Source organism: Panthera onca, chromosome A1 (assembly GCF_046562875.1).
Source record: "Panthera onca isolate mPanOnc1 chromosome A1, mPanOnc1 haplotype 2, whole genome shotgun sequence".
NCBI classification, from domain to species: domain Eukaryota; kingdom Metazoa; phylum Chordata; class Mammalia; order Carnivora; family Felidae; genus Panthera; species Panthera onca.
The window spans coordinates 60,680,993-60,693,824 of NC_138339.1; the positions used below are offsets into that span (position 1 = coordinate 60,680,993).

Consider the following 12,832-nt stretch of genomic DNA (forward strand, 5'->3'; position numbering starts at 1 on the left):
CATCAGAGGGGGACAGGCTGCATGCTGGGTGACAGGGAACAGCCGCTGGGCCAGAGGCCAGAACCGGTAAGGTGGGCCTGTCCCCGCTCAGCGGTTCTCAATTTGAGGACATACCATGGAGACCAATTTGACAATAAATTATATTTAAAAAAAATTTTTTTGAGGACATACCAAGCTCACCCTGGGGAGGGGCAGGGTGGCTCAGTGAAACCCAGGGGGCTGGGCCCACCCCCAGCTTTTGATTCAGGAGGTCTGGGCTGGGGCCTGAAAATTTGCATTTCTGATCAATTCCCAGGGGTGTGTGTGTGTGTGTGTGTGTGTGTTCTCCTGTTTTTTGTTTTCTGCGGTGTTTCAGCTCAGACTCCTGGTTGGGAACCAGCTTGTAGACCCCATTCTCAGCCACAGAGAACAAGACAAGAACAGAAACAGCAACTGTGACCCAGCCCCTTAGGATCCACAAACCCTATCCAGGCATTTGTCTGCAGCACCCCTCCTAGGCTGGTTACTAAGTACTTATGTGCTGTCTGTATGCCAGCCAGTCCTCAAAACAAACCTACAAACCCACACGTGCCCGCCTCAGAGAGGTGAAGCAAACTGCCCAAGGAAGTGAGCCAAGATTCAAACCAGGGCATCTGGCCCAGGAAGGACACTTGGAGCCCGTCACAGGGCGAGTGTATTAGCAAGGGCACAGAGAGCTCACCAAGGAACAGGTAGAACCAGAATCTCTCCTTCAAAGCTGGGCTCCATCCCCGTCCCCAGATTCTGAGCCGCCACTCTGGGTAGGGCCCGCGGCAGGAAGGCAGTCCCCCCACCACTGCCACATCATTTCTCTCTCCTTACCTCTTCACACTCTTAGATGGAACTATGGGAAGATCTAAAAATCTTCAAGCTGTTCCTCAACCCTGGGCCTTCACAGTCTTCAGAACCACACTGCAGTGGGTTTCCTGGTCCCTCAAGCCTGTGCTGTCAGCGCATGACCAAGCCAAGCTTGGGCCACGGAAAGAAGCCTTTTCCCAGAGTTTGCTCTGAGGCTGATGTCCTGGCTTCATACATTTTGTCATTCCTGGCCATTCGTGGTCCTTCCATGAGGTCTCTGCTGTCCTTCTTGGCACCAGCCTTACTGTTTCCAGAAACTCAGGGGGACTCAACATTTGGGGTGCTGGCTCCACCAACAGGTCCCCAGCGGGCTCAAGGGACACCCCAGAGGCATGTGACTCTCCTGGCTCCTCTGGGTGTTGCTCAGGCCCTTCAGCTCCCCTCCAGCCCTAGGCTGGCCAGCTGCTCCGACCTTTAGCTACCCACCCCCCCCTCCCCCCCCCCCCCCGCCACTCCCTCACTTCCTCCCTCAGCAGTGTTCAACTTTGCCCTCCAGACCCTTTGGTCACAGGGGTCAAGATTCCTGTGTTCACATTCTGGGTCTACTTTGTGGCAGGAAACCAAGGCTGCCCTCCTGCCATTCTGGGTGAGCACAAGTCCCGTCAAGCCCATGACTGCCACCCCACTCTGAAATCTGTCCCCAGGCTGCTCCAGTTGCTTTTTCAGTTGCCCAGAGCCTGAAGGGCCTGGGAGTTTATGTCTCACACAGGACCTTGGCCGAAGTTGGGAGTGGGAAAGCCCTTCCCCCTTGCCTGGAGGCAGGACAGACTCCGAATGCAGGTGGCCTTCCTGAGGTCCCACAGGATCACATCTGAGATCACCTCCTTCCTTGGCATCTTGCCTTCCTTAGTTTCTTCTTCCCCACCCTCACTGGTTTCTCCTGAAAGCAATTCCTTGATCAATCTCATGCACGCGACTTCTGGTCTCAGGGTCCGCTTCCAGGAAACTGACCTAGGACAAAGGCAGTGTCGTGGCAGGATCTGCCTCTGGCCTGCCCTGTGAGGATGATGGGGAAACCAGCCTGGAAGCAATGAGGAGGGGCTCGCAGTCATTCTGTCATGCTGGGCCTCTTCCCGCTGGCACCCCAGCCACTGCAGCCTGTGCCCCTTAGCTCCCTTCTCTCACCCATGTCCATCCCCTGCCTCTGTCCCTTGGAGGAGCCTCCTGGACCATGGATGCTCCCTGTCCCTACAGGTGGGCGGGCAGGAGGGGGTCCCTGTCATTTAGCACCTCCACTATAGGCCCAGGAAAAAACCAGAGCCCTTTAGCCCCACCTACGCCTTCCTCTGCTCCCAGCCACCATGCTGCCAGATGAAAATAGGAAGAAAATTTTAATTCCACAGATTACAGCACTTCTAAAGCTCGTCAGGCTAACTGGCAGTCAGGCACAGGTGAGGAGTAAGCATGCAGGCTCGGCCGAGTGCCAGGGCCCCGGGCTGCCTTCCAGGAAGTCCCCCCGCCACCTGCTGCTGCAGCTCGTTCCTGAAATGTGTCAGGAGAGCCGAGCATGATGGGAGGGAGGGGGGCGATCTTGGCATCTGTCCCCCTGTTGCTTTCCACTGTGTCTCAGTAAGAAGACTTGACGCTTGCTCAGGGAAGGAGAGGGGTGGGCGGGGTTCCCGCACTTTGCAGGGCCCTTCTGAGTTTCTTGGTTAAGAAGGTTTAGCCTGGGGAAGCTTCCACCTCACTATTTCCAGGCTGAAACAGCAGTTCGGGGTCTGGTGAGCCTTTAAGACACTGGAGACATTCCTTCCCCAGGCCTTATCGGCCCCCACCCCCATCCCATCGGTCATGGGATGGCATGTGTGTGGCCATTTTGCTCACTGGGGGCAGACAGCTTAGGACCTCCTGAGAGTAGATGGGCCTACAGACCTTAGAAGACTCAGGAGCCCAAAGGAGTGGTCCATCCTTGCTTTCCAGGGCTTTGCCAGGCCACCCACAGGATGCAAGGGGGACTCAGATAATTAAACAGAAAATTATGATAAGGCCATGGCAGAAAAAGCATGGGGTGCCTTGGATCCCAGAGCAGAGGGTGTTATCTCACAGATCAGAAAACTGAAGGCCTTAAGGAAAAAGACGTTCCTGCTCACACAGCAAGTTAGAGTCAAAGTGGAGCCAAAGCAAACAGATTCCAGGTGAGAGCCTTGCCTGACACTTTCCGCTGAGACCTTGAGAAGGTCCTGGGAGCATCAGGATGTGGAGAGGACAGAGAGAGGTTGTCTCAGTGAGGACTCTATCTTGTTTAAGTGGCAAAAACCACAGCCCAAACTGGCATAAGCAATGTAGAGATTTCATGGTTCACATAATTGACAAGTTCAGGGGTAGGAGGAGTTCAGGCGCTGCTGAGTCCTGGGGTGTGAACAGGACTGGTTTCCCTCCATTTCTTGGCCCTGCTTTTCTGTGTGGGCTTCTTTTTCACACAGTGGTTCCCGAAGGTCTCTCCTTCCAGGTGGCAAGCTGGCCTCCCAGCTCCAGCCTCACTGGCCCTCAGGTCTGGGTCCCACGGGAAAGAGCCAGAGTCTTTGGCTGTGGCTCCTGAAAACCTCCTGGCATGCTTGCCGATCGAATAGCTTATGTCGCATGTCCGGCCCTGAACTCATTACTGAGGCCGGGGAAATGAGACCCACAACTGGCTTTGGGCCTGGGCCATGTGGCCACCCTGGCCAACAGAAATGGGGGAGAGAAGACACACACACACTGAGGGCTGCCGCAGTAAGAAGTAGGAACAGCATGTGAAGACACCACCTCAGAGGAAAGCTACCTGGTGATCAGGAGCAATGGGTCCTCTGGCTCTTTCCCGTGGGACCCAGGCCTGAGGGCCAGTGAGGCTGGAGCTGAGAGGCCAGCTTGCCATCTGGAAGGAGAGACCCTCGGGAACCACCGTGTGAAAAACAAGTGAGCCATGGCACATGGAGAGGCTGGCAGAGAGGCAAGTACCAACGGCAACCAAGGGCCACTGGAGGTTTTAAGCCTCGGGCTGGTGTGACCAATTGTGTATTGTGAAAAGATCACTCTGACTACATAGGAAAGAGCAGCTGCAGAGAGCTGGGAGGGGTAACAAGAGTGGGGGCAGGCCAAGCGCCAAGATGAAATTTGAGGGTAGCCAGGGCCAGGTGTGTGTGGAGGTGCAAAGAGAAATCGCGGAACATGGCGATAGATTGGGGTGTGGGAGGGGAGCATTAGGGAGGGTCGAGGATGACCTCTGGGCTGCCGCCTTGCATATGTAGGTTGATGGCGGCATCATTCCTTAAGAAAGGGAAGGCTCTTGGGGCACCTGGGTGGCTCAGTTGGTTTAAGCATCCAACTTCGGCTCAGGTCATGATCTCATGATTCATGGGTTCGAGCCTTGCGTCAGGCTCTGTGCTGATGGCTCAGAGCCTGGAGCCTGCTTTGGATTCTGTGTCTCCCTCTCTCTCTGCCCTTCCCCCAGTCACACTCTGTTTCTCTCTCTCTCAAAAATAAATAAACATTTAGGAAATGAAGGAAGGAAGAAGGAGGAAGGAAGGAAGGAAGGAAGGAAGGAAGGAAGGGAAGAAGGAAGGAAGGAAAGGAGGGAGGGAGGGAAGAAAGAAGGAAGGAAGGAAGGGAGGGAGGAAGGAAGGAAGGAAGAAGGAAAGGAAAGGCTCTGGAAGACATAGACAAGTAGACAAGGCTGGAGTGGAAAGAGACCTTGATGAGTCATCTGGGTGGGTGGCAATTGCAGCTCTGGGGTCATAGGAGATCACCCAGCGTGATGGTACTGAAATGACAAAAAAAGAGCATCTTGGACCAATCCTGCAGGACCATCAGTGTTTGATAGACAGATAAAAGATATTGAGCCTTACAAGAAGGCAAAACAGGAATGGCCAGAGAACTAGAAGGAAAAGTGGGAGAGCCTTGTACCATTCAGGGTCCCCGCAGGAGACAGTAGCATACTCAGTAGGTCTAAAGGAAGAGACTTTAAGGAGGGGATTTTGTATAGAGGTACAGGCAGCATTGAGGAAACCCCAGGATGGCAGTATACCCAGGAACTAGCAACCCTGGGCCTGAGGCAGCAGGGATACAGTGCCCGGTGGGGCTATGGCCGAAGGGACGCGGCCCTGCAGATGGATGGGAGGGGGTTGGAGCAACAAGTGCCTGCCGTCTCCTCTTCTCACTCTCCAGTCTGCTGGTGCCTCTCTCGTTGGCCAAACGCAGCCAGAGTCAGAGAAAAAGGAAGCCAGGGTGACACAGACCAGGCGGACAGAGCAGGACAGGAAAGGGTAGAACATGGATCAGGGAGGAGGAGGTGGAGAAAAACCAACCCAAGTGTATCCTGGAAGCCGAAGAGGAGAATGTTAGTATGTTGTATTCAGCGCCACAGACGTCGGCCATGACTTCAGAAAGTTGATTTTGTTGGGTGATGGGGGCAGAAGCAAGACGGGAATAGGATGTGTAATCCACTCGGTGGCAGTAGTAAAAGAAGAACATGGAGGTCTGCAGTTCAAATTAGCTGTGACCACAGATCTGTGATGTGACCTTGGGTCTCACCTGGTTCAAGTCCAAAGTGGAGAAGTTAACCACACCTACCTCACAGGAGAGTCAGCACAACTGGATGACACCATGACATGCAAACCGCTGTCAACTCTAAAAGATGAAGGACAAGAGAGAGACTTAACCTTGACGAAGCCCCTGCCCAGGACGGTACGGAGGACCCAAGGGTCAGTCCCCTGGGGCTCAGACATTCGGGGTGGAGTTCCTGGTTTCTCTTTCCCTTGCGTCAGCCAGGATCTCACCTCTGGCTAACCCTGTCTCTCGTAGGTGTGGGAGCTCAGTGGGGACTCTGGTAGGTGCAGCAATGGCTTTGCCTCCTGAGTCTGGGGCAGAGATGGGGCTGCCTAGAAATGTGAATGGAATTTTGGCCAAAGAACAGCTGGTGATTTGAGAAAGCATGGTGGCCATGGAGACAACCGGAGCAGGAAGGCAGTCACAGCTGAGGATCCTTGTCTGCCGGGCAGAGGTCCGACCCCTCACTGGCAGGCAGGGCTGCTGGCTTTGCATATTCTCTCCCTCCCGCCCCAGGGCTAAATCCCTGTCCCAGCCCATCATCCGTCTATGTCTGTCCTTTCCGTGCCTTTGCTCTTATATCCTTCTCTCCACCTGCCTTATCCCTCCTCGTCAGCAATCAGTCTGAGCCTGTGTGACCAGGATGTATTTAAAGTCTGAAGCCTCGGGGGTGCAAGGAGGTGACTTCTTGTGTATCTTGTAAGTAAACTTTATTTTTGGTTCGCATGAGAGTTGTTGGCTCCTCTGGGCACCATCCGGGGCCTGCAGAGGTCCTGCTGGAGGACTGCAGGACATTTGCAGTGATCAGACCTCGAAGCCCCTTTTGTTCATCCGTAGCCAATTATATGCAGTGGCCCTGCCTGGAAATCTGTCTGGTAGGAAGTAGAGGGATTGTGGGGCCATTTTAGTGAGGCCTTGTGATTCAGGTAACAGGGCTAGCTCCAGGGAACCTGGAACAAAGGAGTGCCCCATGAGGAGAGACACCTCAGAGCCTGCACTCGCGCCTCCTGTACTGGAACCCGGGTCCCTGTCCGTGAGCACCTGGTGCCTTGTGCCCATGCGCATGGCTTTGTGCACAGCTCCGCATGCACTTTGCACCTCTCTGCTCTGGCCTGGGGTCCCTGGGACCCATCACAGTGCTTGGCTCTTGGGAGAACAGGAGAAGCTCTTTAATGAATGAGCAGGTGCTGACACTCTTCACTACCGCCAAGCACAGTGGCTGCTCTAGCAGAGGCAGCAACCAATCAGAGCTGGGGCCAAGCTTGTTCTCAGCATTCGTCCATCCCCCAAAACCTTATTGAACGCTGCCCCCTTGCAGGCCTGTGCAGTGGGTTAGACGCTTGAGTCACATCCTAGGTTGGCCCCTGATGAGTTCTGTGACCTTTGGTAAGTCATTTTCCCTTTTGGCAGTTCCTTGTGGACGAGACAACATTGCAAAGGCTCTGGGGGCTGAGTAAGCATGGTCCTTTTAGGGACAGAAAGGAGGCCTGTGGCTGAAAGCCTCTGTGAAGCAGGAGAGGGCGACAGGGCCAGATCCACAGGGTCCCTGGAGCCCTACTAAGGGCTTTGGCACTAATTAGATATGTGCCATGATCGGGTCCCTCCCCCAGTCTCAGCTCAGTGTGTGCTCGTCTGCAAGGGCTCTGGACCTGACCTAGGATCCAGTCCAACCTTGGGTGTCTGCCCTGGGTTAACTGGAGATGGGTCCTCACTTAATATACAGGATCAGCGTCTCCAAGGGAAACCCATCCCGCCGGCCTTGCTGAGTCTGGCTGCAGGGACCACATGTGACTCTCAAAGCACCCTGTCTCTATACTCAGGACAGTGTCTTATTTCTGCCAAGTGAATCTGGACACGATGTCACCACGTTTGAGTAACTTGATGTCTTCCACAACCCCTCTGGGGTAAAGATCTTTCTGCCTCAGGGTGAGGGTGGGGGGCACACCTAGAATAACGTTGCCAACCCAGGCATGTTTCATAACAGACAAGAACCCAGAACACAGGAGGAGAGTAGAAGCAGGGCTTCAGTCTGTTAGAATAGGTTTTCTGATGTGAATATGTTCTAGGAGACACAGAATCCCATGCTTTTGTGTGTAGGAGTCCCTTCTACAAAACCCAGAGAAATAGGCATTTGACCTGCTCTTGAATACTCCCTTCCATGGGAGGTTCACTACTTTACTGGGCAATCTCTTGAATAGTGAAAAGTTGAGGCCAATCCTGCTTTCTTCCCACTTTTCTGGATTGATCCTGACCTTGGACTTTGCAGTTCTCTATCCCATGACACATTTGGGTTTTGAGGCCTCATCATGGATTTGAACTATAGCTATTTGCCTTAATGTGAAATAACAGGTGCAGCAAGATTTACTCCATCAGTAAAGGAAATGGGGGGAAAAATTGAGGTACTTTCCTGTGGCAACAAACCCCAGCTGCCTGTCAACTTATTCAACTTTCTCTGGGCTTGGAACATGTGAGATACTAGAAAATACATATATTGGCTCTGCCCCCAGTTCCTGCACAGAGAGCCACCAAAACCCTTATGCATATAATTCCTGAGTTATAAGAGCACCGGGAGCATCTTTTGTTTTACCATTTGGTCTTTGAACCCCAGGTTCCTGACACAGGGCTCTGAAACCCTTGTGATCTCCTAGGTGATAGGTATAGCTCTGGTTCTAATAAAGTTCTTCCGGGTGAGCTCCTGGACGGCTCCAGAAGGGAACTGATGGCCAGAAAGACCAAGCCATGATTAGAAACTTGGAATTTTCAGCCCATCCCTTTTCTCTTGAGAGAGGAGAAGCACTAGAAATGGAGCTAATGATCGATTGTGCCTACGTGATGAAGCCTCCATAAAAATCCCAATAGTACAGGGTTCAAGGAGCTAGGTTGGTAAACCCATCCATGTACTGGGAGGGTAATGTATCCCAGCTCCACAGGGACAGAGGCTCCTACATTCAGGATCCCCCTAGACCTCACCATATAGATCTCTTCATCTGGTAAACGTGTCTTTCTGAGTTCTGTGAGCCACTCTAGCAAATTAATTGAACCCAAGGAGGGAGTTGTGAGAACCCCAGATTTATAGCTGATTGGTCAGAAATACAGGACAACCTAGACTTGGAGGGTGGCATCTGAAGTGGGGTAGCATCAGTCTGGTGGGACTGAGGTCTTCGTTTATGGGATCTGACACTATCTCCGTGTAGGCAGCATCAGAATTATATTGAGTTGTAGGACATCCAGCTGGTGTCACAGAGAATTCTCTGGTGTGGGAAGACCCCTACATGTTTGATGAAGTGTTCTGTGTGAAAGTAAAGGAGGGGTGCCTGGGTGGCTCAGCCGGTTGAGCGTCCGACTTCAGCTCAGGTCATGATCTCACAATTTGTGGGTTCGAGCCCCGTGTCAGACTCTGTGCTGACAGCTCAGAGTCCAGAGTCTGCTTCGGATTCTGTGTCTCCTTCTCTCACTGCCCCTCCCCCACTTGTGCTCTGTCTCTATCAAAAATAAATAAAATATTTTAAAAATAATAAAAAGAAAAAAGAAAGTAAAGGAGACAGGAGGAAGGACTAGAGATCTTCCTAAACAGAACCCCTGCTCAGGTGACCCCATCTGGTTCCCCTCCTGCTGTGCCCTCCCCACAGGCAAGGAGACAGAAAGGGCCACAGGGGTTTTGTGCACCAGGAACTCATACCTTCCTTCTATTTAGACCATACTCTGGATGCCAAGACCCCAGAATTCCCTGTCCTAATAGCCCTGAAACTGCTTCTAGAATCTGCACAGGCCTGCTTTCTGGGTTGGCCTTCCTGAAAAGCAGCTGTTTGCAGGAGCTGTGGACAGGCTTGGACAGAAGCCTGGGTGACCACATGCATGTGCAGAAGGCCTCTTCCAATAGGGGTGAGCCGTGGAAGAAGAGAAAGGAGTCAGGACGTGGGCTGGAAGTAGGAAGTAGGACCTGCTTTCCCTGCACGACCATGTTCTCCTGAGCAACCCCAAGGAGACTAAAAATCTGCAAACTCGAGCAGCTAAGAAGCTATCTTTGTTAACATAGGAAGGTAGAACACATTTTACTCAGCAAGTAACTGACTTGATTTATAACTTTACATTTAGACAGAGGGTTAAGTGGGCCTCTACATTTGTTTCCTATTGGTATTACAACAAATTACCACAAAGTAAGAAGCTTAAAACAACAAAAGTGTCTCATCTTACAGTTCTGGAGGTTAGAACTGGGCCTCACTGGGCTAAAATCCTGGTGTCAGCAGGGCTACCTTCCTTCTGGAGGCTCTAGTGGGAATCCGTTTCCTTCCCTTTTCTAGCTTCTAGAAGATCCCTGCATTCCCTGGCCTAAAGCCCCTTTCTCCCTCTTCAAAGCCAGCAATGCCCAGCCAAGTCTTTCTCACACTGCCATCTCTCTGTTTCTCTCTCTCTCCTGCCTCACCCTCCACTTATAAAGACCCCTAGGATTACATGAGCACACCAAGATAACCCCAGATAATCTCATCAGGTGATTAGCCACCTGAATTCTATCTGCAAACTTTGCCACACAGCATATCTGCAAGCTGCAGGGATTAGGATGTGGACATCTTTGCTGAGAACAAACTGAGGGTTGATGGGGGGTGGGGGAGAGGGGAAAGTGGGTGATGGGCATGGAGAAGGACACTTGTTGGGATGAGCACTGGTGTTGTAGGGAAACCAATCTGACAATAAATTATATTTTTTAAAAAAATGACGTGGACATCTTTGGAGGGCTATTATTGTGCCCACCACAGCCTCCGTTTGTATTCTCATCCCAAGCCCTACAGAAGTTTGGAGTATGATTTGTTGAGTGCTGAAAGAACAGTATTAGTGCCTGACAACTACTTTTAAAAAATACAATTCTCCTTAGAGTCTGATTTCTTGTAGACCTCAGGGCTATGTACCGGACACAATTGGCAGGCCTGGGCATGAGCTCCACGTTTCTGAACAGCATGATTCTGTTACTTTGGTAATGTCCTCAGAGTAGAGATAGAAAGCCCCTCCAACTCTCTCAGCCTACCCTTTGCAAAGGGGGAAGGCAATTGGGGCCACACGATGGAAAGTACTAACCCTTACCCCTCTGTACACATGCTCTCTCCCCAATGATTTCAGAACAGGCCGCAGAAAGGGCACTAGACTGGGAGTTAATGATTTATGTACTCACCAGTTCAGCAAATATTGATTTAGCATCTACTCTTGCCAGGCCTAATGCTTGTAGTTGGAGATACAGAGGTGGTAACTACATGGGTCCTAACCTCATTGGTTAGCTCAGTCACTGGGGGCAGGAACCTTCCTCCCTCTGGGCCTCAGTTTTCTTATCAATCTCACGAGCAGTAAAGAGACCCATTATGAAGGCAGGGCCCTCGCCTCTCTCACTCACGGTTGTCTCTCCCTAAGCCTTGAACACATAGTAGACGCTCAGTAAATGTTTGTTGAAAGAATATCTCTTCCTGATCTGACAGTTAATGACTGTATCAGGTCAGCGGAAAAAGCAGCGAGCAAGGCAAGAGGAGCGCTGGTGGAGACGTGTTACCAAGGCTGGAGGAGAGGACGTGGGAAGAGGGAGGTGGTGAAGGAGTTCTGGGGTGGATTCCCACTGCTGCTGGCAAGAGCATCTGCTAGATTGTATCAATCCACACAGCCACCTTATGAGTTGACTCCTATTATCATTCCTGCTTTACAAATGAAGAGGCGGACTTACCAAGGAGAAACTTAAGACTACACAGCTAGTAAGAGTCAGCTGGGGTTTGAACCTGAACAAGGACAGCAGCTTGCCTCCTTTCCTCACAGGTACATATATGGTTTCCCCAGATCCCATCCAGCAGCTGTATTACCCTCTCCTTCCCCCTACGCCCTGCTGCCTTCCCTTCTCTAGAGATCTCCTTGCATCTTAATCACTGGGACCTCAACGCCAGGCTATGCTGAAGGGGGCTGAAGAAGGTTAAAGGGCTGGGTTGGGGGCAATACTTAAGTCCTTTACTCCTCAGTTCCCTTGATCACTCTCTGCTACCTTCCCTGAGCAACGATAGAAGTGCTTGGTGTGTGCAGCTTCCAGGAAGTCCGCGCCAAGACCAGGGAAACTGCCACCCTCCATCTGTTCTGTTCAATCCTTCCTAAGTGTGCCGCGCAACCTAGAGACACTGACAGTTGAAAATACATTGAGCAGCTCCTGCCTTGACTACCCTTGAACAGGCTCTGAGTGAGAACAGCCGTTACACTAAGCCCAAGCAAGCGTCCCTGCAGCACGGCTGGCATCAGTCAAGCAGCGAGGGGATGGAGAGCTGGGGATTTTCTGCCCTTGTTTCACTTGCTGAGGCTTAGAAAGCTCTGACCGGAATAATCCATTTCCGGTGGCGCAGTGCACAGAGCACTGGGTTTGGAGTTCGTCGACTCTGCACGGGGCGTGTGAACTCGAAATTACATCTTCTCTCTGAGCTCGAGTCTCGTTGCGTCGCCCTAACGGCCAAGAAACCACAGCAGGTCTGGGGGTGCAGCATCTGACGCCCCACTTCTCCCACTTTCACCCCTAGCCCTATTGTAAAGTCAGGCAAGACCTGCGGCACGTCGTCATCTCCGTTTCTTGTCCTCAAGCACTCCACCAAGCGTCTACCTGGGCCTTCACATCCCTCGCCTGGGATCCCCCTCCGGGGGGGGGGGGGGGGGGGGCGGTGAACACGGGAACCCCCTCCAGGTCCTGACTGAACTCGGTCTCCCTTCTCCCGTGCCCAAGTCATAATAAGTGTTCCTGCCTTAACCGGTGGTGTCATTTAAATGTAGTTTTATTCTCCAGATGTCCGTGTCTCCCATTGTTTGTTTCACCCCGCGGGGTTCCCGTGACGCTCCATCAGTGCCCGGCTCAGTGCCCCCACACGTACAGTGGGAGTTGGTGCTGCGTCCCCGCCTGGGCTCCAAGCTGGGGGCGCTTCCCACCGCCAGCGAGGTGACCTCAGTTCCTGCTGCACGGGCGCGGGGGTGCATTTATCGGCACAGACGACTGAGCAGAGGGGCTTCAGGCACGGCTGGACCTGCATGTTTGGACACCTTCCGGAGCCCTTCCCTTCCCTACGGCTGCTTCCCACTAAGCCGTCCTCACCGCCCCTGAGGCTCTCCCCTCTGGTAACAAGGTGGTCCTCAGCAGCACCCAAACCCCCTCCCATCCATTTAGCAATCCCAACGGTCATGAGGGGGGCTTTCATTGGCCAGCGTGGGCCACGTGCCCAACCCTGAACCAATCACTGTGGCCAGAGGAATGGAAGCCTGTGATTGGCCAGTTCTAGGTTCTGCTCATCCTCGAGTTAGCTGATGTATGCAACCCCATTTCAGCCAAAAAGACTGAGTAGGAGGTGGGTGGTTTCTCAAAGGGAAATGGGGGAAATATTTCTTTGCAGAAGGGGAATAACGGATGTTTTCCCTAAAATCTGCCCCGGTCTCA

General features: G+C 52.5%; 1 protein-coding gene across 2 annotated transcripts in view; it reads left to right on the plus strand.

Annotated features, from left to right (window-relative positions):
* The window catches only part of KCNIP1 (potassium voltage-gated channel interacting protein 1), a 342,985-nt gene that overhangs the window by 73,261 nt on the left and 256,892 nt on the right, over positions 1-12,832 (plus strand). The window lies entirely within an intron of this gene.